General features: G+C 37.5%; 1 long non-coding RNA gene across 1 annotated transcript in view; it reads left to right on the forward strand.

Moving 5' to 3' along the window:
• Positions 1 to 29: 29 nt before the first annotated feature.
• Positions 30 to 27970, forward strand: part of LOC148110278 (uncharacterized) — a 32140-nt gene continuing 4199 nt past the window's right edge. The window contains exons 1-4 of the long non-coding RNA XR_015724248.1: positions 30 to 139; positions 3864 to 3997; positions 6340 to 6507; positions 16432 to 16504. This is a non-coding gene — a long non-coding RNA (uncharacterized LOC148110278). The remainder of the gene's footprint in view (positions 140 to 3863; positions 3998 to 6339; positions 6508 to 16431; positions 16505 to 27970) is intronic.

The raw sequence follows: 27970 nt of genomic DNA on the forward strand, positions 1-27970 counted from the left end.
CAGCGCCGCGGGCCGGGGCGGGGGAGGGGACGGCCTCCGCGCTGGCAGGGCGCCGTGGGCTCGTCAATCTGGGGGCGGAAGACGCAGGAGGGGCGCTGTGACCAGCACTTTGTGCGTCTGGGGCTGATGCTGGGAGAAGGTACTCCCTTCCACTGCGCCTTCCCCCTCGCGGGCTTCACGGACCACCCTCCCTTCTCGCCGCCCTTGTGCGGGAGCGCAGTTCGCGCTCTGGGCTGCAGTTCCCAGAAGGGACGGTGGGGGTGGAGAGCTGAGTCCCTTCTCCCAAGATTTCCCTGTCCGGGGGCTGTCACTGTGCCTCCTCCCTTTGTCACCCCCTCCCGCAGCCCCTGACTCCTCAGTTTGTGAGATAAGCCGGGACTGCCCTTTCTAGAAAAATACCCCACCCCACCTCTCCATCTCCCTGGCCTGCCACGGCCGGTTTGTGCAGCTTGCTCTTTCTTCGCCCCAGCATTTCTCGGGGAAAGCTTTTTTGGTCAGTGCCTCCCTAGAAAGCATGCCTGGGTCTGAGGGACACTTCCCAGGCTCTAGATTTCAAAATACGTTCGCACTGACCTTTACCTCCACCCCTCTCATCCCCTGACATAGAGACTTCTCTTTGGGGACTAGGCGCATACTTCCGGAATAGGTGATCTGGAACGCGTTTCAATTCCCTAGAGCCTAGGGAGGGACTTGCACTTTCTCTTCTTCATTCCAGAAATAATCAACTCCCGCCCAGTCTGCCGCCTTCTACCTAATAGCTGCCGCAGAACGTAGGCCAGGCTGGCAGAAACGCGAAGGAACCCCACTTTTCCACCCAGGGACCAGCGGGATCGCTGAGGCTAGAAAGTGTGCAGTGGGGAAATTGGGAAGTGGCTCCCTTCCCTGACCCCTCCCTCTCCTTCCCACCAGGAAGGGAAAAGTCTGCATCCGTGTTATGAAAGCGAGCAAAGATGAGCCTTTCCACCTCCTAGGTCCCTAAGAAAAGGCTGAACCGCTCTTCCATCGAAAAAGAGGGAGGGAGGGGCTCAATGACACAGAGGAAGGAAATGTTTCATAATGCTTCCACAGGCGGAAAACCAGGGGACAATGATGAGAACCGCCGCCTCAATCTCGGGGCAGACCTGTGTCCCTCTCGCGGGGGCTCCCTCTTCTTTGCCCGGTGTTCTGGGCCCCCGCCCCTCTATTTTCACCAAGTTTTGTGTCAGCCCTTTCCTCACTCCTCCCCAGACCTTCCCAACTTCAGTCCGCCCCAGCTAGAAGCGCCCCTCCAGTCCTCCCACCCGCCCCTCTTCCAACTTTTGCTTTCAGAATACTTTCCAACTTCCTCTCCTCTCAGAGTTCTAGATTGCCTGCTGGAAAAAACAAACACAAACACAAAAGCCTTGCTTGTCACCCTTCAGGGAAGATCCAATGGGAAAGAATGACACAGAGAAACACACAGGCTTCACTCTTGCTGGGGGCAGTAACAACTCTTGGCCCCACACGCTGAGGAATGGATGCATTCTTGAATGCCATTGTTGCTGGCTAAGGTCACTGTCATAGTTAAATGCTGAATGATCCATTGGAGAATGACATACGTTTTAATAGCAGCTTAAAGTATGTCAATGACTAGTTTCCCCTTTGTCTTTGCTGTTCCACTTTCCCACCATCCAACTAACATTCTGACACTGTTTCTTCCTGCCTCCTTTCACCCAGCCTCCCTTCCCAGCACACTTACTCTTCTCCTTCTTCAAATTTAATATTGACCTACACTCGTGAGTGGCCTTGTTCATTTCTACGTTGCATAGCCTAAGTTTCTGTTCATCCTGGAACTAAGCAATTCACTTCACTCTGCTTCAAGGTGTCATTTCCCATTCAAACATTCTTGCTCCTCTGGATTTGGTTTCTAGACTTCTTCCTCCTCCTCCTCCTCTTCTTCTTCCTCCTCCTCTTCTTCTTTCTCCTCCTCCTCTTCCTCCTTCTTTTTCCTCTTCATTTTTACATTTCTCTCCTCTGTTACAGTAGTTTTCAAATGTACCACCTTTTAATGATTTCAATTCATTTGTTCTTTCATTCTACCTAGAAGAAAGGTAAGATACTTGAGAGAACATTTGAGGAAAAGTCACTTTACACTTACAAGATATTGACTATGGGATCGTGAAAACATGATGGCAAAGCCATCAGTAAGTTTTCAAAACCCTTCCTTAGAGGAGAGTTCTGGAAACAATAGATGGTGACCAGAAGGTGGTGATCAGACTGGTTTTGAGATGGAGATTTCAGGTACATGAGGTGGTCCAGGGGCTGAAAGACTTACCATATCAATAAGGTTCAGTGTGATTCCCTTGAATGGGGACAGAATGGGAAATTCAGAAAACCAGCAGAAAAATGTGTAGTTTTTAAAATCATGTAATGCATTCCCAACTTTGAACTCCCCTATGTAAAATTTAGCTTTTAAACTATATTAGAGCAAGTTGGGCCTTTAGTCTCTTTCTGCCTCCAGTGGGGTTCTTATTGGAAGTTTGTTTAATTCAAGGCATACATTTCTAATCTTGAATGGCTTACTTCAAATCCATTATAATTTTTGCAGATTTCATGTTGTATATACAAATAGAGCTGAAAAAACAGAGAGCTAACAGCAAAAGAATGGCCAGGAACATGGCTTTTTTATTCACTGGGTTTCTCTCCAGATTTCTGTTCTTTTGCATAATGACTCCAATCTGTTGTGCACCTGTAGTTCTGGGAAATGATTCTTTTTTAATCGCTTCAACAGAGGCATGGATGTAGAAGTTGCCAATTACTCAGCTTGAAAAACTCCATCTATGCTCAGAAGAACATTTAATCTACTTACTTTTTTGTTTTTAAAGACCAGCGCTCCATTCAGGCATTTGTGGTGTGACACAAATATGTACGTATAAATATACTTATAAACAAAATTGTGAATCGAAAAACATACTTTACTAGAGGAACAAGACCAAAAGAATGAAATTTGTACATGGTGCTAGTAAAAGTGACATGTGATATTGGATCCTTGTAAGTCAGTTTTGCACACCCACTCATAAAATGTTTGCTTCTTGATTTAAACATGTACCCGACGCTCACATGCTGAATTCACCCCTACCATATTTCTGGTTTTCTTTTTATAGAATACATATGTGCTTATGGAAGCATAAATCTTGATATGTTCTAATTTATAGGCCTCAACCAGTTTTTATTATTTGTAGAGATGACCTAATAAAAGTTAAAATATTTGGCATAAAAATATTTTTACAATTAACAGTTTGACCTTTTAAAAGCATCTGTGTCCTCTATTAACAGAGAAAAGAAAAAGTTTCACGCAGTTTAAAGTACAAGAAACAAACAAGTAGTCATTCTTATTTATACTTTACATGTTGTATGTGTTTCATTTATGCAGATACTACAGACACAATACTCTATTCATAATTCTCAAGAAGTCTATACCAGATTAAGTATTCAAGTAACCATGAAATGAAGGAATCTGATAAAATACATGAGCTATTAGCATTGTTTTAATGTAAACATTGTCTACAGAAACAATGTACATATTTCATAAACATGTAATGCTATTCATATTTTCAGACCAGAGGATTTACCAATTAGAAGAGGAAAGCTGTTTAGCATTAGCACTTTTGGGGGGAACATATGGTCTAAAATAATACTGGACAAACGGATATTTTATTTGCTCATAAATGAGAAAATAGAAAACATCTATGTTAAGCCAGTTACATAGTAGAAATACAAATATTGAAAACAGAAAAATTGCTGTAAATTGCATTTGGATTTAAAATAGCTATGAGCTCAAAATCATGCATTTGCAAGAACTGAAAAGAGTATGATCTGTCTAATCCACTCCCCTTGTTCGACAGATGTGGAACTGAGCCTCATGGAGGTTAACTGATTTGCCTTAAGATGTAGCCAAACTGGGGACTTAGAAAGAACACCGGCTCATAATTTTTCATCAATTGCCTTTGGGATTTTTACCAATTAATTGCTTTGGTAGGTAAGTATGTTGTCAGATCTGTCATTGCTGATGTTTCCAATGATTGAGTTTTATTTAAATTCTAAATAGGAATTTTCTGGCAATAAAAATTTCCACCTTAAAAACTGCACAGCCTTTGGTACTTCTTTTTTGGTCCACGAGGTGGCGAAGTTCTACAACAAATGATGTTCAGCTGTTTTTCCCAATAGTTAAGGCTGGAACTTGCAGTTTTTACACCTTTCCAATCTTATTCGATACATTTTCACCAAATTTTCTCTTACCTTTTCATATCATGGAAAATATCTTTTAAATATTGTAAGTTTTAAATGTAATTATATCCTTAAAATAATAATAAAATGCCTTAGCTAATTCCTTCTTAATCATGTAGTTCTATTACCTTAAACCAAAAATCGATTAAGCTTTAAAAAAAGGAAATCACCTCTGATAAGGTAATACTGTGGATCACTTTCATTCATCACATTTAAAAGGTTTTTTTTGCAATTCAAATGAAAAGATCATAGACATTGCAATTTACTGAGACAAAAATTCATTCATTAAACAAATGTTACTATTAACTACCTAAGTATGGTTAGTATATATTGATACTTGACTATCAAGGCTAAAGTTACATACTTGCTAAACTTACTTTCTTGGTTTAGAGATTTTCCTTGGCAACAAAGAGGAACTTCCAAGTGCAAAATTCTAAGAAAATGAGAAAATGTTCTACCACCAGGTGGTGACAAACGATAAAATTTAAAACTATTCTTAAGCCCCAGTACTTCATGCAAATGTTCGACTACCCCAAATACAAGTGACTTCCAAATGTCACATGAATTTAAAATTGTATTATGAGGATGTTTTATTACTTAAAATTAATTAATATTGGCATAGTATCGCTAGTTTAATAAATTCTGGAATTATAAGTGGACAGTTTTAGTCAGTAGGAGGCACATGAGACCACAGAATAAGAAATTTAAACTATTCCCACCCAGCTTATAATTTATTGATTAGCTGATTGAGATAGAAGCTTTTTTTTTTTTTTTTTTGGTCCTTCCCCTTCCCCTCCTCCCTTCTCCCCCCACCCCTGCATTTAAGCATTTAAGCAGAAATGGTAAATCAATTAGCCAGATTTTTTGGAAGTGATTTTTGAGATTCCAAAGAGCAAACTTCATGATTTCTAAGCTTCCTTTCTATAAGGATTTATGACTTTACAATGCTCCTTTGTATTTTATTGATAACTAATGACTGAATTACGAAGTTCTGTGGTTTATTGGCAATTCACTATGGCAATTAGAATGATGAGCTCAGAATTATTAAAATTTGAATATTTTCAAAGTCCTGGGATTCCTGCCTACCTCACATTCTCCTGGCTCTTATTCTGGGCCCTCAATTCTGGCCATTGCCACACTAAACACTCTTGGGCAGGTGTAACCTGGCAGCATTTCTCAGCTGCACCCTATGTCATGAATGTTTCTCACCTGGAGCCCATCGAAGCTGCAGAGTAATGGTCCTGCAATGCAACTGGGGAGCTCAGCGGAGTTAATAGCCAGGTGGTAGCTCTTGATGAGAATTGGAGCCAGTGGGAAATGGGTCCTTGTCATGAGCACACTATGAAGGCACACACGGAGTTGTGTCTTTCCACAGTGTCAGCTGTATGCAGTCATAAGGCAAGGTCAACATAATTATAGAGCAGTTTCAGGGTTCCAAATTCAAGGACATTTCACCACATGTTTAAATTCTGACACATCACACAAAGCAAATTACAAGCCAGGTCACACAATAGACAAGATAGAACGGGGTAGGAAGTTAGTGAACCAAACACAAAGTCAGTCTGTGGACACACAGTTGAGGTGAACCTCTGTCCAGTCCCGGTCAGCTCTCGGCACTTACGGCTTATGATCCAGCCAAGGAGGATCTCTGTTCTGTTTGGAGATCAGTCTGGCAGAACCTTTGGCCGCAGATGCTTTTTTGCAGACACAGAGGAATCAGTGTCTGGAGAGCCTGACGTTTGCTACAAAAATCCTCCCTTTTTAAAGGGATTTAATCAGTCTTGGGCCTTCGCAGACCTCCCTCCTCTGGTTCTGCTGGTTATCAGTTCTGTGTTATCCCCCAGTGCTGGTCTCAGCAATAAGGGATCTGAGGTGCAACACCCCTCACTGCTTGAATCACTGCTTGACATGAGCGACTCCATCTCATTCCCTGCAGTCTCTTCTTTTCCTTGGAGACAGAATAGAGGTCCATTATACCTGTCTCTTCAGAGGGTCCTGATAGAACCAAGTTCCAAGTGTCCCTAATGCACCCTTGGATTGGCTTCATCCCTTCTTCCTCTTATTCTTGCTTGTCTCCCTCTCCTGCTTTCTAAGCTAGCTTACCGGCTCCTTGCCCTTCGACCTCCTCAAAGACTACATGCCCACAAGCCCTGTCCTGAGGCTGCTTTCTGGGCTCAACTGAATGTCAAACAAGGAGTATCAGAAGATGCTGTAGACGGCACTGCTCCCCGATCAGACATCGATATACACCCCTTGCTGCTGGTAAGTGGGTGGCCTCGCCTGTGGCACGCAGTGGCATTGTCACGGCAAAGACTCTCGCTGCAGGGTGAGGTGGCAGGTGTTTGCAGCAGCAGGGCTCTTAAAGAGAATGAGGAAAAGAGTAATTAAGAAGAGTGTGTGGCCGGATAGGTTTTTTTTCTTTTTATTTTTTAAAGATTTTATTTATTTATTTGACAGAGAGAGAGACAGCCAGCGAGAGAAGGAACAAAGGCAGGGGGAGTGGGAGAGGAAGAAGCAGGCTCCCAGCGGAGGAGCCCAATGTGGGGCTCGATCCTAGAACTCTGGAATCACGCCCGGAGTGGAAGGCAGATGCTTAATGACTGAGCCACCCAGGTGCCCGTGTCGGGTGCTTTTGACAGTTGCTTCAGAGTAGGGGTTGGCAAACTACAGCCTGTGGGCTGGCCACCTATTTTTGTAAATGAACTTTTACTGGAAGGAAGCCACAACCGTTTGTTTACATATTGTCTCTGACTGCTTTGCATGACAACGTGGAATGGAACAAGTGCAAAGGGGCCACGTGGCCTGCAAGCCCCAAATAGTCATTATCTGGCCCGTTAGGAAAAAGTGTGGTAACCCCTGCTTTAGAAGCCTTGAGAATATTTTTAAGAAGGGAGATTGTTTTTCTGATTCTTAATTTCAAGGCGTGTTGTGAAAGTCATCCTTATCTCCTGCAGCCAGAGAGCAGATGGTGCTGAAAATCTGAAAATGCATCCCGTATAGTGGACTTATGCCAAAGTCAGGGTCCTAATAGAAAAATGTGGGACCCTCAGACCTAAGATGGAGGCATTTGGGTGGGTTAGCCTGAGAATCTTGAACCTCCACATTTTCCGGGGCCCTCTAGATTGTCAGAGGCAGATGTCACCTCTTTGGGATCGCAGAGTGGCCTCCTGTTGCCAAGAGCCCCTAAAGTTCTCAGCAGGGGCCGGTGGATTGCTTCTCTGAAAGACGCCTGCCCTCCTTCACTTCTGCCCCATCTCCTGCATTTCTAGCCCCTTCTGTCCTGGAGAAATTTTTCAAGATACATGGACCATACAAATTATGGTCCCCAAATCTTTTCTAAAATCTAAGAGTGGAAACAATGTTAGTCAAAAGCACTGCATTAGTAATGGTAATACTATCAAATTATATCTGATTAAGGCAATTTGAAGACAATTTGGTTATACGTATGACATTATAGAAGAGTTTATTATACTTTTGTAAAAATTTTTGCTATCATGCACAAAACCTCTGCGGTGAAGATGCAGAATTGTAATATTTAAAGGTGAATGATATGGCCTGTTGGAGTATATGCAATCAACTAGCAAGAAATTCTGGGGGTCTAGAAGTGATAGCTGAAAACAGCTTAGTCCCACCTGCTCTCTGAGAGTTGGTGGGGGTTGTCCACTATGGATTAATATCGGTGGGGATGATTCTCGCCTGGTGCCTGTCTCAGATTTCTAGGCTAGGCTAGTAGCAATGATTCTAGGAACTTTCTGTTTGTCCATCTGATCTCAGGAAATTGGGCTAGGAGAACACTGAGGGTGTGTGTGTGTGTGTGTGTGTGTGTGTGTGTGTGTGTGTAGAGGGGTAACCGCTACTCTTTTTTTTTTCTTTTTAGAGAGGGGAGGGGCAGAGGGAGAGGGAGAGAGAATCTTAAGCAGGCTCCACATTCAGGGCAGAGCCCCATGCAGGGGCTTGATCTCACCACCGAGATCATGACCAGAGCTGAAATCAAGAGTCGGCCTCTTAACCCACTGAACCACCCAGGCACCCCTGGCTAACTCCTGCTCCATTCCCAATTCCCTGTTTTCTGAGCAGTGGCTGCCTGCTGTTCTTTGCAAAGATGTGCCTTCTTTTTCATGCTGCTCCTCAATTAAGAACTGTGGTACACTCAAGAAAACTAGGCAGGGGAAGGGAGCCAATCGTAAATGAAATTATATCTGAATTCATGTTTTCTTGGATTTTCCCATGATAATAATGTGTGGTATTTCTTTCATATTCACGCTATGCCATGTATACTTTACATATTTAAGCTAATTAATCCTCACATGTAGTTTCACTATTATCATTATCTTTGTTTCACAGATGAGGTAATTGAGGCACAGAGAAGTTAAGAAATTTGGCCAAGCTCACACAGCTAATAATTGATAGAGTCAGGTAATCTGTTCTTTCAACCTTTAAGACAATCAAGCACAAAATGTATACAACTCTAGTTAAAACTCTTTAAAGGTGGTGGGAGTACACAAGAAAGAGGACGGGTGAGGGGTGAGGACAACTCATTTCAGATGTGTGGCCACCACCTGCTCCATAACCTTAATTACAGACTCTCTGGAACTTAGTTTCTAGATCTGTGACATGGGCAGGTTGGACAGAGCCAGTGCCAATATTCTATAACTTTTAATATAATTTTAGCACTTTGAATGACAATAGGTATCCAAATTGCTGAATATTTGTTTTAATGGTATAGCTCTGCTGTGTAAGCAATTTATTACATGCTGTGTCCTAGATGGGGTAATTATTCCTCAGTAAAATCTTGGCATAATTAGAATGGTGCTCATGCCAAAAAATCAGACACACTTTTTTCTTTTTCTATGAAACCACTGTGGCTAATGGTATTATTGTCACCAGTGTCAGGACACAATGAATTAAAACATCGAATAAGCCCATTTTTGTCTTACATAATTAAACCTATAGAAGAACTGGAGAATATGATGGCGTAAAGAGATTTAGGTTCCAAAGGATTCAAGGCTACATTTTGTAGTTTCTCTGACTTAATTGAAAAGTCACATATGTGTATATGCGGATCACATAAGTACAAATATAAATATTATGTATGTATGTGTGTATGTATTTATATATCAGAAAGCAGAAATAGATTCCAAATTTCCATAATGTATCCTTGAGGCAGGAAATATAAAATGAGGTCTTCAGTTTTATGACTTTCTAACTTTAAAGTAAGCACACTGGACTCTGCGTAGGTAAATGTAATGTTTCCTGGAATCCATCAACGCCGTCCACATCTCTAATATATATTGAATACTTAAGTACAGAGACTGATCCATGTTATTACAGCTCTGCCAAAAAGCCATTCCTAAATTTATACGAGAAAGTTTCAACTCAGAAAGGATAAATAGATGGTAAACTTTGCAATTAGGACAAATCAACTTTCCTACCTAGAAGAAGAATGTGCCACTTGCTCAGACTTGCTCGGCAACTGACGTTTATCCAAACTCAGGGCAACTGCACAGGCTATATATACTTCTCATTCGAAATTAGAGATCAAACGAAAGGAAGCAGGTGAAACCCGAAAGCGTGCTGTAAGAGAGCGGCAGAAACACACCTGCCAGGCACAAGCGCCGGGGCCGGAACACCTGTGCAGCAACTGCAGGACAGGAAGGCAGCGGGGCGATGCTGGGAGACACTACAGCGAGGGAGGAGACGCAAGTCAGGCATTTGTTCCTCTTCGGGCAAAACGAGAAACTAAAACACAAGGAGATTATCTACATGACATGGAATGAGCCAAAAGTATAAGGCAAAACCTTACGAACTTAAAGAACTGAATGAATTAACCTTCTAACCCAGATGCCATTTCTGAGTAGCTGGTTCTTTGGATATGGCTTTTGACAGAACCCGGAGACTGTCACCCATTCCTTGTCTTGAGCCCAGGTGCCATGAGGTAAAACATTTCTTTCTTGTGGTTTAAGAATAGACTTGATGATTTTAGGGACAGTATAAAACTCATATCATGAAACCAAAAGGACAGGAAAGAAAAACTGGGTTTTTTTCCCCATCAGCAGTATGTCAAATTAGAGATATCTTTGTTTACGTACTTCGCACATCAATTTTTTCTTTTCCTTTTTACATTTTACATTTGATTTTATTACAAGTCCATCCATCTTGCTATTTCCAGGAATATTACTCATTTTAGTCGGCTGTTGAAAGCTTCAAGTCATTCACTGTAGGCATAAAATCCATGCTAAAAAATGGGAGAAGAAACTTTGTTACCAATTCAAATGGCTTCTTAACAACTGTATCAAGTTTTTCCTCTGAGGCTTAATCAATCTTCTTCCCTCCCTCCCACCCTCCTTCCCATCTTTCTCTCCTGTGTTCCTCCTTTTTAATTTTTAATGTTGATTACATATCTGCTTGTGTCAGTTGCTGTACTGGGCATTAATGATATTCACCCTGCACCCTGAAGTTTCACAGTCTTATCAGGATTGTTTAAATAATTGCTTTTGAGAATCTTATACAATGTATATGTATGTATGTATGTATGTATGTATGTATGGATTTTGTGCATTTTATTAATCTATTGAGGCAATCATCTAAGTTTTCTCCATTATTTTGTAAATGTGGAAAGTTAAAATTTAATGTTGAATCACTCAATTCCCAGTAGAAAGCAAGCTCTTTTTTTTAAAATTAGTTTCAGAAGTAAAATTTAGTGATTCATAAGTTGCATATAATACCCAGTGCTCATTACATCAAGTACCCTCCTTTTCTTTCTTTCTTTCTTTCTTTCTTTCTTTCTTTCTTTCTTTCTTTCTTTCTTCCTTCCTTCCTTCCTTCCTTCCTTCCTTCCTTCCTTCCTTCTCTTCTTTCTTTCTTTCTTTCTTTCTTTCTTTCTTTCTTTCTTTTTTTGTTTGTTTGTTTTAGAGCTACCCTATGACCCAGCAATTGCACTACTGGGTATTTATCCCAAAGATACAAATGCAGTGATCCGAAGGGTCACCTGCACCCCAATGTTCATAGCAGCAATGCCCACAGTATCCAAACTGTGGAAAGAGTTGAGATGTACATTGACTGATGAATGGATAAAGAAGATGTGGTGTATATATACGATGGAATATTACTCAGCCATCAGAAAGGATGACTACTTACCATTTACATCGACATGGATGGAACTGGAGGGTATTATGCTGAGTGAAATAAGTCAATCAGAGAAAGACAATTATTATATGGCTTCACTCATGTGTGGAATATAGGAAATTGCATAAAGGATTATAGGGCAAGGGAGGGAAAACTGAATGGGAAATCACCAGAGAGGGAGAAAAACCATGAGAGACTCTTAACTAAAGGAAACAAACAGGGTTGCTGGAAGGGAGATGGGTGGGCGGATGGGGTAATTGGGTGTTGCACATTAAGGAGGGCATGTGATATGATGAGCACTGTATATATGCAATGATAAATTGTTGAACACTATATCTGAGACTAATGATGTACTATGTGTTGTGTAATTGAATTTAAATTAAAAATATACAAATGTATTTAAATAGTTGCTCTCCAGGGGTTATGGCTAAATGCAGGGTAGAGATAAAGAGGAGGGGATGGCATAAAGATGGAGGCATTAACTTTCAAGAGCAGGTGGGGGGCCGCAGTGAGTTTTTCACAAAAGAGGAGTTTTCAATCCAATTTTCTTCTTTTCATTTTTTTGAACCTTCATAAAAATACGTCGCATATGAATAGTATCACCGCTTCTGTAGCTTTTCTAAGAAGGTAAGAATATGGGAAAATTCTCTTCTTATGAAAAGGGTCATAGACTTTAGAAATAATTTTTCAATTTAATATTTTGTCATTTGGCCTAACACATTTTGTTTTGTATGGTTTAGTTTCTACATTCTACTAAATTATCCTTATTAATCATTCTGTATAGAAACAACATAGAGTTGGTATGATAACTCGCAGATATTCACAGATGAAAGGGATTAGTTACTGAGAAATTCAGTTTAGATCCATTTAGTAGTAGGGAAATGAGAAAGAAAATTATGCTAAGATCTAATTTTGAAAGTCTAATGAATGGCTTGTATTGTTTAACTCGTTTTGCATTTCTGTAAAACTTTTCTTTAGTATCATTTAGGAATGTTAGCAATACTTCTTTGTTTTCTGAAAAAAAAAGGAAAGATTATGGATGCCTATTAAACTAAAATATTAAAATGTTATTATTTGGTGTAAAGAATGACTGGGGCATTGTAAAATAAAACAAAACACACCCTTAAACTTGAAGACTTCAATTTAATATAAAAATTTTTAATATTTTTAATATTCTAATATTTTTTCCTTTACACATGATTTATTTGTTCTTTTAAAAAAATTGAGTAAAGTTATAGGAATAGGTTTTTGGACTCCTTACATGGAGTTTCCTTACTTTCCTAATGATTCTTGTTAACGATGGTACAATATAGTGGATCAATGAAGATAATCTTATATTCCTAAGAAAAATAGATTCCTTTGTATTCTGTTTTCAGATTAGAGGGAAATACTTATACTAAGGAACAAAAATAGTTTGTGAAAAATGATTTAATTTTTATCCTACAACTAATTTCTGGTATGATATTATGTACATATATATTAGAGAAATCAATATATGCCTTAATCATATTTTTACAAATTGTGATAATACCACAATTTTGAGCACATTTTCTGAATTGGCACTTTGAAAATTATAGTATATATTTTTTTTAATTCAAATTCAATTGGCCAACATATAGTACATCATTAGTTTTTGATGTAGTGTTCAGGGATTCAATAGTTGTGTGTAACACCCAGTGCTCATCCCATCATGTATTTTTAAACATGCATCTTTTAAAAAATTGAAAATGCCATTTAAATGAAACACTTATCCAACACGGCTTCTTTTTTCTCCTTCACCGTCTGGTGGATCCTGAAGTAGACATTCATGTACAGGCCCAGAATGGTCCCCAAGTAATCGAAAAAAATTAAGAAAATAATCATAGTCACATAAGGTGTTCTGACTGATGAAGGAGTCAAAGACATAAATAATTTAAAATATTGGATAATCCAAGAGAAACATGTATAAAATATTTCTAAATACTTGAATGAAATTGATTTAGATATGTGATGATGGTGATGGTGGTGGAGGTGGTAGAAGTGAAGACAGCTCATGTGTATTGACAACTTCTGGATTGCCTGGCACTACACAATAGACTTTCTGTGTATTAGCTTATTTGACATCAAAATAGCCCTATGACGTATATTCCATTATTATCAAAAGGTTAGAGAGATTAATTGATGTGCTCAATGTCCTATAGATAAGAGAGCATTTATGTAGTCATTGGTGTTGTCCAATGTTTCGTTTCTTCCCTTTCTTTCTTTTTTTCTTTCTTTATTAGATTTTATTTATTTACCCGAGAGAAAGAGAGCACAAGCCTGGGGGGGGGGGCAGAGGGAAAAACAGACTCCCCACTGAACAGGGAGCCCAATGCAGGGCTTGATCCCAGGACATGGAAACAACCTAAGAATCCATCAATGGATGAATGCGTAAAGAAAATGAACACACACACACACACACACACACACACACACACACACACAGTAGAATACTATTAAGCCATAAAAAGGAAAAAAATTCTGCCACTTGCAGCATAGATGGACCTTGAAGGCATTATGCTAAGTAAAGAAATCAGACAGTGAGAGAAAAAGACTGTGTCATCTCGCTCGTGCATGGAATCTAAACAAAACAAAACTCATCCAAAAAAAAAAAAAGATAAAACCAAATCAGAAAGGGAGATAAACCATGAGAGACTCTTAACTATGGGAAACAAACTGAGGGTTGTGGAAAGGGAGGTGGGTGGAGGGATGGAGTAACTGGGCGATGGGCTTAGGGCACGTGATGTGATGAGCACTGGGTGTTGTACAACTGATGAATTATTGAAACTAATGATGTAATATATGTTGGCCAATTGAATTTTAAATAAAAAAAAATAAAAACAAGGCCTAATTCATTTTTACTCACCTAAAACCTCTAATTGGAAAAAGAACCCCGTATAGTTAATATTTAAGCCAGAAAAGCAAGGGTAATTCATTATCATGAATTATTAATAGTTTATTATTAATAGGTCTAAGGGAAAAATTGTATGTTCTGAACTCCTTAGATGCAGAAAAAAGCATTTAATAAATATGATATCCATGATTCATAAAGGCTCTTAATAAAATAAGAAAGTTAGATACTTTAAAAATATTCTCTGGCATTCTTACCCATATGTTAACATCATTTTAAATGAGCAAATAATAGAAGTAGCAATATAAGAATTCCACTATTACCAATATTAACTAACATTTTTCTGGAAGAACTAACCAATGATATTAGGCATGAGGAATAAATCACAAGAAAAATTGGAAATGCGAAGTAACATACTTCACATTCAACAGTTTGATATTTTACTTAAAGCTAAGAAAATCAAGTAAAAACTATTATATAACATAAGATAATTTAACATGGTCATAATATCTACACATATAGAAAGCAAGTAGTTTAAAGATACAGCGTAAGAAAATCCTCCTTTACAACCATAAAAAACTATTAAAATCCTGGACAGAAACATGGCAAAAACAAAACAAAACAAAACAAAACCCAGAATCACAACAAATTTAGAACCACTTTTGAAAGATGCAAAATGATTTGGTCAAATGATATCATATCCATGTCCATGGAAGACACTGCATCATAAAAACCCGTCGGTGCCTTACACCCCACCCTGAGCACAAGGTCGAAGTCTGTGGTGCACTGAGGGTAACAGAAGCTAATCCAGTTCAACTACTGAGTGCTTGACCCTTGCCCTCCCCCACATAATGACTGAACTAGAGAAAAAGTGTACCCATTTCTGGGAATAAATTCTAATTACCTTGATTTTTACTTTTCTGCACACGATGACCATCATTCAACAAAAAATGAAAATATACCCTGAAAAGCAAGGGGAAAAACATCAAGAGGTAAAGGAGTCCACAGAACCAGACCCAGAATGACACAGTTATTTAAAGTATCTAGGACTTTAAAATAACTATGAATAAACGTAGGCAGCGTGCATGAACATACGTGTCACATCAAAAGAGACATGGAAACTTTCTAAAGAAGTAAAATGAAAATGCAAGAAATAAAAACACACCATCAGATAAAAAGGATCCCTTTAATGGACTTATCAGTAAACTGAACACAGCTGAGGAAAGAGTCCCTAATATTGAAAATAGGCCAATAAAAATTATTCAAACATAAATAGGAAGAAAATATTTTAAAACAACAAACAAAAATCACTAGCATATCCAAGATCTGTGGGACAATATTCAAGTTGTTAACATACAAGTAAGTGGACTTGCAGTTAGGGAAAAGAGAGAATAAAGCAGAAGACATCTTTGAAGGAAAAACAGCCAAGAATTTCCCCAAATTAATGAAAGAAAAAAATCATGGATGTAAGAAACACAGAAAACCCCAAGAGTGATAAATAATAAGAATATGAATAAGTTCCTAGATACATTGTAGTTAAATTGCCAAAAAACAGAGAAAAATCTCCCAGGCACACAGTGAAAAAGAAACATTACATATAGAGCAATGAATATCAAAGTTACAGCAGAATTCTTTCAGCAGTGATGCAACCCAGAAGACAGCAGAGAGCCATGTTTACTGCATTGAGAAAGGAAATAAATCTTTCCACCCAGATATCCGTATTTTTTTAAGAAACAGGAAAAAAACCTGGAGACTAGTGATGTAGGAAAGATGTTAGGGTTCAAAGCCGAGGGCTAAGAAAGAATTCTTGACCCATCTTTGGTGCAAAAAGGTGGTTTTATTAAAACACGGGGACAGGACGCGTGGGCAGAAAGAGGGGTCATGAGGAGTGGCCCCTTAAATACTTTCAAGTTGGGAGGGGATTAGGGATAGTGCAAGTCTCTAAGGAACTTTGGAAGCAAGGTTTCCAGGATGTTGAGTGGGCTAGCAACTTTTAGGAAAAGGTCATTTATTACTGTCTAATAAAACCTTGGTCATGAGACCCGTCAGACGTGTATCGGTGGATCATATGTTTTGGGGATGACTGCCAACCTCTGTCTTGGGGGGTGGAGATAAAGGAAGTTTCCAAAAGAATTTCTGTATGTTTAAAGTAGACTTACAGGATCCTTAAGATTGCGTTTTGTCCTTCGCAGCGCATTAACATTGAGGCAGCTGAGCTCCTAGAGGAAGGTCACTCTGCCTGTTCCAAGGACTTGTCAACGGGCTGTAAGTAGTAAGGAAATTTAATTTTTCTTTTGCCTTTGTTTCCCACACCACTAGAAAGGTAAATAGATTAGAATTTTCATGTATGTGCATGAAATATATCTTAAAGATACACAGTAATTAATACTGATTGTCTGCAGGTGAGACTTCAGTATTTGGAAGTGTACAGGAGACACATTTCACTCTATAGCCTTTTGTTCCCTTTTATTTTTATTTTTTATTATTTTATTTTATTTATTTATTTTTAAGATTTTATTTATTTGAGAGGGAGAGAGCACGTGCGAGAGAGTGCACAAATTGGGGGGCAGGTGGCAGAAGGAGAAGGAGAAGCAGACTCCCCGCTGAGCAGGGAGACAGGTCGTGATGCTGATGTGGGGCTCGATCCCCGGATCCTGGGACCATGACCTGAGCTGAAGGCAGATAGATGCTTAACTGGTTGAGCCACCCAGGCGCCTCTCCCTTTTATTTTTTAACTATGTGGACAAAAAATAATAACATTTTGACACTTGGAAGAGGCTAAATGATGTTTCTTTTGTAATATGACAAAATCTTTTTGAATTTCTTATATAAGAATTAGTAGATAAGAAGAGGCGAGTAATCTTTGACGAACAGCAAGGAAGGAGAATGTGCAGACATTCAATGTCATAAAGCTACACTTGTTCAAACAACTAGCTCATGAATAGATATACCACAAAATAGAAATCGACGAACAACTTATGATTATTTGTAAAATCAGTTTATGACAAAAGCAATATTTTGATCTAGTAGAGACTATATTACTGTTGCACTTTAGTAAGTTTGTTAAATTCTTAAGAAACAAGTTGGTTTTCTAATACCACATACCAAACAAATCCTAGCTGAATTTTAACAACGTAAGTTAAAAATTGAAGTACTAAGAGAACGAGAACATAGACATATATGTCTGTTTCATCATTGGGAAAGGAAAGTGTTTTAAAGCATAACAACATATAAATTATTAGAAAGAAATCACCAATAGATTTAACTTAAAAGTTGTCATGTGTTGGGGCACCTCGGGTGGCTCAGTTGGTTAAGCATCCGCCTTTGGCTGAAGTCATGATTCCAGGGTCCTGGGATAGAACCCCATATGTTGGGCTCCCTGCTCAGCCGGGAGTCTATTTCTCCCTCTTCCTCTGCCCCTCCCCCTGCTTGTGCTCTCTCACTCACTCTCTCTCAAATAAATACAATCTTTAAAAAAAAGTTGTGTCAAAAAATGTAAGAAAAAGTTAGATTTATCATAATTGAGATAATATAAAAAAACATGTGACAGAAGTTCTCTCTTTGACCAAACTCTACTCAAGTTCCTCCAAATTCCTTTAATCCTTGATTTGGGGGCTTCCATGCTTGTCTCTGCAATGTCCAGTTTTAGCAAGAATCCTGCTGAGTCAGTTTAGCTAGAATCCCCCATCCTCTGTATCTGATCAGATTCCTCATTCCTCACCATCCCCCAGGTGATGTCTGACCACCCTGGCCTGCCTTCAGCCAAGAATCCTGTTGGGCCAGTTAGGCCAAATCTCCTTTACCCCTGCTGCTCCCTCTGGGTAATTTTCCATCCACTGACCTCTGCAGTGCTCCTTGGCTCTAACTCCTACTTTTCCTTGCTATGTTTGGAGTAGAGTCTCATCTCTCTCACCAGTGCAAAACCGGATTCCAGTGGTTCCTACACCTATCACTATGGTCCCCTAAATAAAGCCTGCCTCACTGTTCTTCATCAGTTGAATAATATTTTTTCATTCACACATGTATGAGAAAGTATTCATGTTTTTAGAACACAAAGCTCATTTACAAATAATTATTAAAATTTGGGCATTGCAATGAAAAAATTAAAATAATATAAACAGTTCACCAAAGAAGAAACATAGTTGACCTCAGAATAAATATCAAGAAACCCTTTATTAATAACCAAATAAATTGAAATTAAATCTCAAATTACATTCCCATGTTGATGAGAGGATGAAGAAATTGGCACTCTTTTGCATTCTTCGGAGTAGCGAAAATGAGCATAACATTTTGGAGGTCAATTTGGAAATGTGCCACAAATGTTTTCCACATGTTTTTCACCTTTAACTGGGAAAGATTCCATTTTTTTATTTATATAATTTAAAGAGATACCTAAAGGTATGCTAAAGCATTTATGTATGATGATGTTTCCCTGTGTGATTTTTTTCTATTAATAGTGAAAAATCAAAATATATTCTAAAATAAGCAATTTTATTTTATTTTTTAGAGATTATTAAATTATTTTTGAGTAATAATATTAGATTCAGTTATTAAAAAATTATTTTTAAGTATACCCTAGTTGGGGCTCAAACTCACAACCCCGAGATCAAGAGTCACACTCTCCACTGACTAAGTCAGCCCAGTGTCCCTAATATAAGCAATTTTAAATAAATTAGAATAGTGATATATGATTTACTGTTACGTAGCATAAAGATATCGTGAAAAGAAACCTTAAAGACCTGGCAAATTTTTATGGTACCTTTTTTTTTTTAAAGATTTTATTTATTTATTTATTTGTTTATTTATTTTAGTGAGTGTGAGTAGGGGGGGAAGGGCAGTGAGAGAGAGAGAAAGAGAATCGCAAGCAGACTCCACACTGAGCTCGGAGCCCAATGCGGGGCTCAACCTTATGACCCTGAGATCAGGACCTGAGCTGAAATCAAGAGGTAAATGCTTAACCAACTGAACGCCCCAAGTGCCCCTTTCATGGTATCTTTTTTAAGCTAATAAAAAGTTTACAAAGCATTGTGAACTGTGTGTTATGTACTGTATGCTTTAAAAAACTATGTAAACGTGCATAAAAGGAAATGTACATATAAAGATACGTCTATCTAGCCATTCACCTAGCTATAGATATGTATAGGTAGATGGGATATATATAACTTCTGATGGGGTGTGTGTATGTGGACGTGTGTATCAAATCAATTTTCTTTGTGATAAAATGGCATGTTTCCATTATAATGATAAATAAATGCTACAGAAACACACAGAAGATTCTGTAGAAAATGCTAAACCCAAAATAAAGAAATACAATAAAAAATGAAGAGAAAACCACGTAGGCATGTTCCACATATTCCATCCTCCATGAATTTCCTACCTAACATATCTGATTTACACATTTATTTTGCTTCTTTGCTGCTTGAAACAATGCTTCTTACTCATGTGGCAGATAAAATTCACATTCCTTCCCATGACCCGTGGCAATGTGTACAATCTCACCTCTCCCAGGCCTTCTTGCCGTTTGAGTCCTCAGGGTAAACACTATTTGTTGTTTCCTGCATGCACAATGCTGCTTTCTATCTCTGTACCTTTCTCTGTTCTATTTGCCCCTCCTGAATTCCAAAACACCGGTCAGCCTCTTCTGTGCGGGAGAAATTTTGTTTACTTTCAGTATGCTTCTATGACGACTCCATGGTGAAAAAATGCTGGATGATGCCAGTTCCTCCCCCACCTACAAAGAGACAGGCTGAGGTAGTAACAAGCACCTTTCTTCTATTTTTGTTGCTGTATCCATAGTTCTTTTATTACTTTTTATGTCTATCCAATTTTGGTAATTGGTTACTTATATAATTCTCCCACTGGAGGGTAAAGTCCTTGAGGGCAGGGATTGGCTTATCTCCATCTGCAGCTTTTTTTTTTTTTTTTGATTATAGATACTCAGCAAACAAATGTTCCTTTCAGATCAACTGAACTGAAAATTATTAAGACTAATATACAAACGATGCTTGCCCATGATGGGATGCAAATGGCATACTTTAAATGAATTCTTTTATGATGAAGGAATTATTTGGAGACAGATTTTTTTAAATGTTTTCCTTTATCTTTCATAATTTAAAACAATAGTTGTTAAGTTACTATTTAATTGTTATAGACAAGAACTTTTTATTTTTTTATTTTTTGAATTGTTGGTCTGCTCTTTTTTTAAAGTTTTTATTTAAATTCCAGTTAGTTAACATACAGGGTAATATTAGTTTTGGGTGTTCAATATAGTGATTCAACACTTCCATACAACACCTGGTGCTCATCACAGGTACGCTCCTTAATCCCCATCACCTATTTCCCCCAACCCCCACCCCCTCTGGTGACCTTCAGTTTAGGCAAGAACTTTTTAATACAAGAGTTGATAACTGAGAGTTGGTGTTTCAATTTATAATATAGGATTTAAATGTGAGCAAGATTTTATTTCTGTTTCAGGCAGTGCTATGAACTAGATTGCCTTAAGACCCCTTCTGCTGAAAACAGCTTAAATGAGAGGGAGGAAATATTAAAAATAAAATCTTTATGAATGCATCTGTGAATAGTTAAGAAAGTAAGGATTTCTTAGAAGTCAAGGAATCAACAGAGGAAAACAAAACTCTGAATCAGTTCCCCTTGAAGGAATTTTCCCTATGGATGAAGCTTGTTTTCTGGAACTGTTTGGAAGAGGGCACGTTTTGCATGGTGCACTGGGTGTTATACGCAACTAATGAATCATCGAACTTTACATCAAAAAATAAAATTAAATTAAATTAAAAAAAAGAAGTGGGGAACACAGCTAAACCCTAGGTATATACAAGATGGGATGCTTTCAGGGACTTGTGTCTCCATATACCATGCATCCACCTGTTGAAAGAGGACAAGAAAATTAATCTGTCTTGAACTTTGATACTGTATGGAGGGGAATAAAAAGCTTTCTTTTATACCTAGTAACCACAGCCAACTGACTTTAACTTTACTGGCTGAATTCATACTTCCTGGGTGGTCTTAGTACTCAACATACAAGTGTTCAGTGTAAAGCGATCCCTGATTAGCTGTGCCCTTGGGAAGTGGCAGGACAATAGCCCCCTCTCATTAAAAAACAAAAAACAAAAACACCTCAACTCAGGGCTCAAATAATATCTACAGTAACATGAGCTCACAGTAAAAACAGAAACAATGCAAAGCAAAACAAAATAAAACAAACTAAGCCAGCCATGTTGACTGTGAACCAGCAGGGGAAAACAGCAACAACAACAAAAACCAGACAAACGAATCACAAACTCAAACCTGCAAAAACATTAGATAATGGAATAATCAAAATATAAGTAAGGGTCCATAAAAATGACTGCACATAAAATTTGAATAAAATGAGTTTATCAGTGTATTAGAAGAAGATGAGGAGCAAATCTGTGAACTGGAGAGAGATAATGGAGACATATCCATGAATGTAAGGGAGCCCATAGGGTGGAAAACAGAAAAATACAGCTTAAAAAAGAAATAGAAGATATAGTTTTAAAACCCCAGCCAACAGGGGCGCCTAGGTGGCACAGCGGTTAAGCGTCTGCCTTCGGCTCAGGGCGTGATCCCGGCGTTATGGGATCGAGCCCCACATCAGGCTCCTCCGCTATGAGCCTGCTTCTTCCTCTCCCACTCCCCCTGCTTGTGTTCCCTCTCTCGCTGGCTGTCTCTATCTCTGTCGAATAAGTAAATAAAATCTTTAAAAAAAAAACCAAAAACCCAGCCAACAGGATACACAGTAACATCTAGAGTTAACGACAATTATTCTGAGATGATTTATTAACAGCAACAGTAAAAGAAAGTGCAATGATGTATTTAATATACTGAGAAAGTGCAATAATGTATTTAATATACTGAGAAAAAATAGCTATGAGTGCAGAGTAGTGTACTAGAAAAATGACAAGAATGAGAGCAAAATAGTGACATTTTAAGATAAAGAAAACCTAAAAGAATTTGCCTGCAACACACTCTCAATAAGGAAAACCTAAAATATGTACTTGAAAAAAGGTACATTCATCCCAGATGGAAGTTTTTTCTGGGGTGGGGGGGTCGGGTCAGTGAACAGCTTGTATGTTACCATTAGTGATTCCAGAGTGAATAGCAAGAGACAACATTCCAGCTCATTATATAAGAATAGCATAAGTTTAAGACAAAAAGAGTGAATGAGGATAATTTCAGGCCTGTGACAATGATGCAAAAATGTTTAGCCAAACATTAGCGAATCTGACTGAGAAATGTATAAAAAATAAGAAAAATACTGTTTGGCCAGGTGTCCAAGTGCAATAGAAGTTTAATACAAGAAAACCAGTGAATGCAATTTACTACAATTAACAATTGGAAGGGATAAATGTGACAATTGTATTTAAAGATACAGGAAAATAAGAAGTGCAACTTAGCATCCATACACTGTAAATAAATTCATAGAAAACCAAGGATAGAAGGAACTTTTATGACCTGACTAAAGGTTTCTATAAAAATTCTACAGTAAAAATTATACTTAATGGAGAAATGTTGGAAATATTACACATATGAACTAATCAGGGATATCTGCTATGGCCATTTTTAATAAACATTCTTTTTGGAGAGTCAGAAAAGATATAATTATATGTAAATTATGAGATTGTCATTATGAAAGATCTAATAAAAATAATTTGTAGGTAATTGGAATTAATAAGAAAGTATATCAAATTTTTGCACATGAGATTAATATGCAAACTAATTTGCATTAAGATACTAATAAACAGAAAATGAAATCAAATAAAATAAGCCATTTTTAATTATATTGGAAACAAAATGTACGTAGGAGTAAATTTCATAAGAGATACACAAGTCTTGGGGCACCTGGGTGGCTCAGTCAGTTAAAGCAACCATCTCTTGGTTTCTGCTATGGTCATGATCTCCGGATCATATGATCAAGCCCTGCATTGGGCTCTGTGCTCCATGCTCAGCGCAGACTCAGCTTCTCTCTCTTTCTCTCTGCTCCTCCCCTGCTTGTGCTCTCTCTCCCCCACCCTCCATCAAATAAATAAATAAATAAATAAATAAATAAATAAATAAAGATACAATTCCTGAAAATATAAAATCTTAGTGAAAGACATTAAAGAAGACAAATGGACAGATATAATACATTAATGGATTGAAAAACTATCTAAAGAAAATAGCATTTGAATTGATCAATAAATGAAATACAATTCAAATAAAAACCTCAAAAGTTTATTAGTGGATTTGACAAACTGATTCTACAATTTATGAGAAAAGAGAGAGGGACACAACACACTCCTGCAAAGGGATATCTTATCTGATAAGAAAAAATAATATGGAGGGCTTCAGATAGGATACAGCAGGTAAAAACAGACCATTGTTTCCATAGTACTAACTAAAAAACTGGATAAAAATTAAAATAAAATACTTTTTGAAACACATTAGAGAGCTATAGATATTTAGCTCATACATAAAAAATGAATAGCAACACAGGACAGTAGAAAACAAAGTAACTATATGAGTAGGTACATTAAATGCGAGGATACTGAGTATTCCAGTTAAAAGACAAATTGTTAGTTTAAAATAATAAAAGAAGAACCACCCCATAATTTTTATGTTTTAATTAAGAAGCATTAATATATATAGATTAAAAATGAGGATTGGAAAAAGATATGCAAGGAAAACTAAAAAAAATATATGTGTTATAAAGTATCTTGTCCCAATCTATGGGCAAACCTTTTGAAATTCTAAATGTCGTCTTTAGAAAAACAGAAGTCTTAAATCGCTTTAAAGATTTTATCTACTTATTTGAAAGAGAGAAAGAGTGCAGGAGTTGGGGGAGGAGGGTCAGAGGGAAAGGAAGAAGCAGACTCCCCGCTGAGCAGGGAGCCTGATGTGGGCCTGGATCTCAGGATCCCAAGATCATGACCTGAGCCAAAGGCAGATGCTTAACTGACTGAGCCACCCAGGAGCCCCTAATTTTAGTGAGGTACGATTTATCAATTTTTGCTTTTATGCTTAGTGTTTTCTGAATCTTGTTTAAGAAATTTTGCCTAATCCTACGTTATAAAGATTTTCTCCAATGTGTTACCTGGGTATTTTTTTATAACTTTGCCTTTTACATTTAGAGTCATAATCCATTTCAAATTAATGTTTGAATATGTGAAATGAAGTAGGAGCCAACTTTTACATTTTTCCCCATAATAAGCTTTTGGATCAGGAATTCTGGGAGGGCTTGGTAAGGTGGTTTGTTTTTGATCTGTTATCAGCGAGGGCATCTGGAGCTGAAGGATTTACTTCCGAGGGCATCTGGAGCTGAAGGATTTACTTCCGAGGGCATCTGGAGCTGAAGGATTTACTTCCGAGGGCATCTGGAGCTGAAAGATTTACTTCCAAAAGGGCTTCTTTGCTCAAATGTGTGGTGATCAAGCTCGTTGACTATTCTGTCTTGCTCTCTATCTCACGTGGTGGCTCATACTCAATGGAGGCTTCTTCCTTTTGGATTCTCATTGTCTGGTGACCTCAGTGTTGTTGGACTTCTTAAATAGCAGCTCATGGTGTCAAGAGAGCAAGGTAGAAACTGCTAGCCCACTTATGGTCTAAAATTGATATAGTGTCAATTCCTTCATACTCTTTTGGGGAAAGAAGTCATAGGAAAGCTCAGATTCGAGGGAAGGGAGACTGACTATGTCTCAGTGGAAGGGATATCTACAAATTGGTGGTCATCCTTACTCCACCACAGCATCACACTGAGAACATCATTCTTTCCCCCATTGAATTACATTAGCACCATGTTGATAATGTAAATCAATATCGCTGGACTCTTTATTCTAGTCTTATAAAGTTAAACGTGTACTTACCACACGACTCAACAATCTTTTTCCTCAGTATTTTCACGAGATAAATAAAAATCTGTATTAACATGAAAACCTTTCTTTGAATGTGTACAGCAAACTTATTCCTAATCGCCCAACCTAGTAACAACTCAGTTATCCTTTAACCAGTGAATAAATAGAGACACAGTTGTACAATCATAAAAGAAAATATTTATTTAGCAATATAAGGGAAAAAGCTACCGATACACGGTATAAATAAATCTTAAATGTTTTTTGCTAAGTAGAAAAAGCCAACTGTAAAAGACTACATATTGCTTGATTCCACTTATATGTTATTATGGAAAAAAGTAAATTCTAGGGCTGGAAAACAGATCTATAGTTGCTAGGGTAAGAAGTGAGGGGAGATGTTGACCCAAAGGGTCAGCATGAAAGGATTTGGGGGGCATTGAAACTGTTTGGTATCACAACAATAATGGCGGATGCTTGACTTTTTGCAGTTTTTAAAAACTGGTAGAACTGTACACCACAAAGAGTAAGTGGATAATCGAAAGCCAAATACAAAAAAAAAAAAAAAAGTGTTACACAAATAATGCATTGTAGTGAGTAAATTTGTTTCTCATGGAGGTATGGGTTAGTAATTATGAAACTACTTTATGTAGTATGATTTACATTATGATTGAATAAATAAATATACTGTAGAAAATGGGAGCCAATTTTTTTTTCTTACCCTCTGAGGAAAACCTTACAAATAGGCAAAGGGGGAAAGACAAGAGGGAACCCTGTGGTGCTGGATGGGAATTGGAAATGTCTGTATGAACTTGTGAGATATGTATATACATATATACATATATATATTTGAACATTTAATAATATTTTCAATATATGTCCTTGCATCTCATTTTCTATAAAATATTTACTTATGTTTTCAATACACAAATAAATAGATACAGAAATAAATATAATGTGTATGTATGCATGGGTTAGTATACATAAACATATCTTTGCATTCTATGTGCTGAGCAGGTCTAAAAGTAATGACAACCCAGTAGAAATAAGCACACTTGGAGCCCAGATCTTGATTCCTAAATATCATTTTGTGATAGAAGGAACCAGGGCTTCTTGTGAAGTGGTTGGCTGGGAAAAGGAAATATAAGATTTGCTCAGAATACCTTATGGTGCCAGAGAATAAGATCGTTCTCAAAAAAAACCAAAAACCAAAACAAAAAAACCCAACCTTAAGATGGATTAATTTATATAAACATAATTTTGATCAAGCAAATTTTGCTCAAACAAAACCCAAGAACCAAAACAAAAAAACCCCAACCCTAAGATGGATTAATTTATATAAATATAATTTTGATCAAATGTAATTTTGATCAAAAAATATAATTTTGATATATAGTATCAAACAATGATACTATATCCAGTATTATTCTATTTGTATGAAGTTTAGAAACACCCAGACGTGGCATGTTGTTAAAAGATGGAAGTCTAAGTGGTGACAATCTCAAGAAAATCAAGGACATGATAAGCAATTTTGCTAAAATTGCTATTTCATTTTACTTGCTAAGAACGAAAACACTGTTGAACTTTCAACAGTTTAATAACTTCCATAATCAGGGGGAAATTTTGTTTCTTTATCTCACATACATCTTGCCATTGTTGCGATTAATTCCATCTGTTATGGGTTGGTAGATGTAGTCATTGCATCCTCAGGGTAGTAGCCAAACTTCAAACCGAAGATCGATTCTAGCTTCCTTTCTCTAGAGTAAACAAGTCCATGTCTTAAAGATCATGTTTTCTAATCATTTAACCATATTTGCATGATTCCTCTGGTCTTTTCTGAGTTTTCCTTACTTTTTTTTGGCTTGAAAGCCTTGTTCAGTATAATTGACGACTCCTGAGTGCAATGGATTGATCACCTCTTGATTTCTCCATGCTATACCCCCTATGATATCAGTTACAAATCCATAGGTAGTGGTTCCAGATTCAATTTCCAAAAAGTCTTTAATAAGGTAGTTCTCTATTCACAATTCCCCAGATACGCCCAAGCCTGGTATGGCTGAAGTCTCTCTCTCTCTCTGTCTCTTCACTTTCTCAGATATGTCATCTACCATCTCTACATAAATTGTCCTTGTCTCTAACCCAGACAGTTTGTGGTCACAGAAACCCATCTTTATTTTTTTAAATTTTATTTTATTTAAATTCAATTAATTAACATACAGTGTATTATTAGTTTCAGAGGTAGAGGTCAGTGATTGATCAGTTGCATATAACACCCAGTGCTCATTCCATTACGTGTTCTCCTTAATGCCCATCCACCCAGTTACCCCATCCTCCCACCTTTTTCTATATACTGGGCAAATAATAATATAATAAACACGTGAAAATATAAATTCCACTTTTTCAGAGTGTATGTGAATTTATTGTTTCAATCTTTTCATATAATTTTATGCTTCTACAAGAGACTCATGTCAATTAATAATAAACCAAGAGCAAATGAAAATAATAATTACACTAGAGGTACTAAAGGGACTGAAATCAGAGACGTATTTTAAATTTTTTTCTAAGTTTTATAAAGCCTACTGGCAAATAAGTGTATTCGATTTCTACTTACACTACATTATTTTAAAAATTCAAATAAGATTTATTGTATTACTGATATTTGTTCTTTATATCCAGAATAAATATAAACATGTTTTTATTTGAAATAACATAGTGAAATGCAATGTGGTTACCTGGATTGGATCCTGAAAAAGAAAAAGGATTATTGGAAAAACTGGTAAAATCTGAATGAAGTTTGTAACTTAATTAATCAATGTCTCAATTCATTAATTTTAACAAGTAAACCATGGTTATGTAAGAGGCAACATTTGGA

This window comes from Ursus americanus, chromosome 4 (genome assembly GCF_024610735.1).
Source record: "Ursus americanus isolate L20-20 chromosome 4, mUrsAme1.1.p, whole genome shotgun sequence".
Classification (NCBI taxonomy): domain Eukaryota; kingdom Metazoa; phylum Chordata; class Mammalia; order Carnivora; family Ursidae; genus Ursus; species Ursus americanus.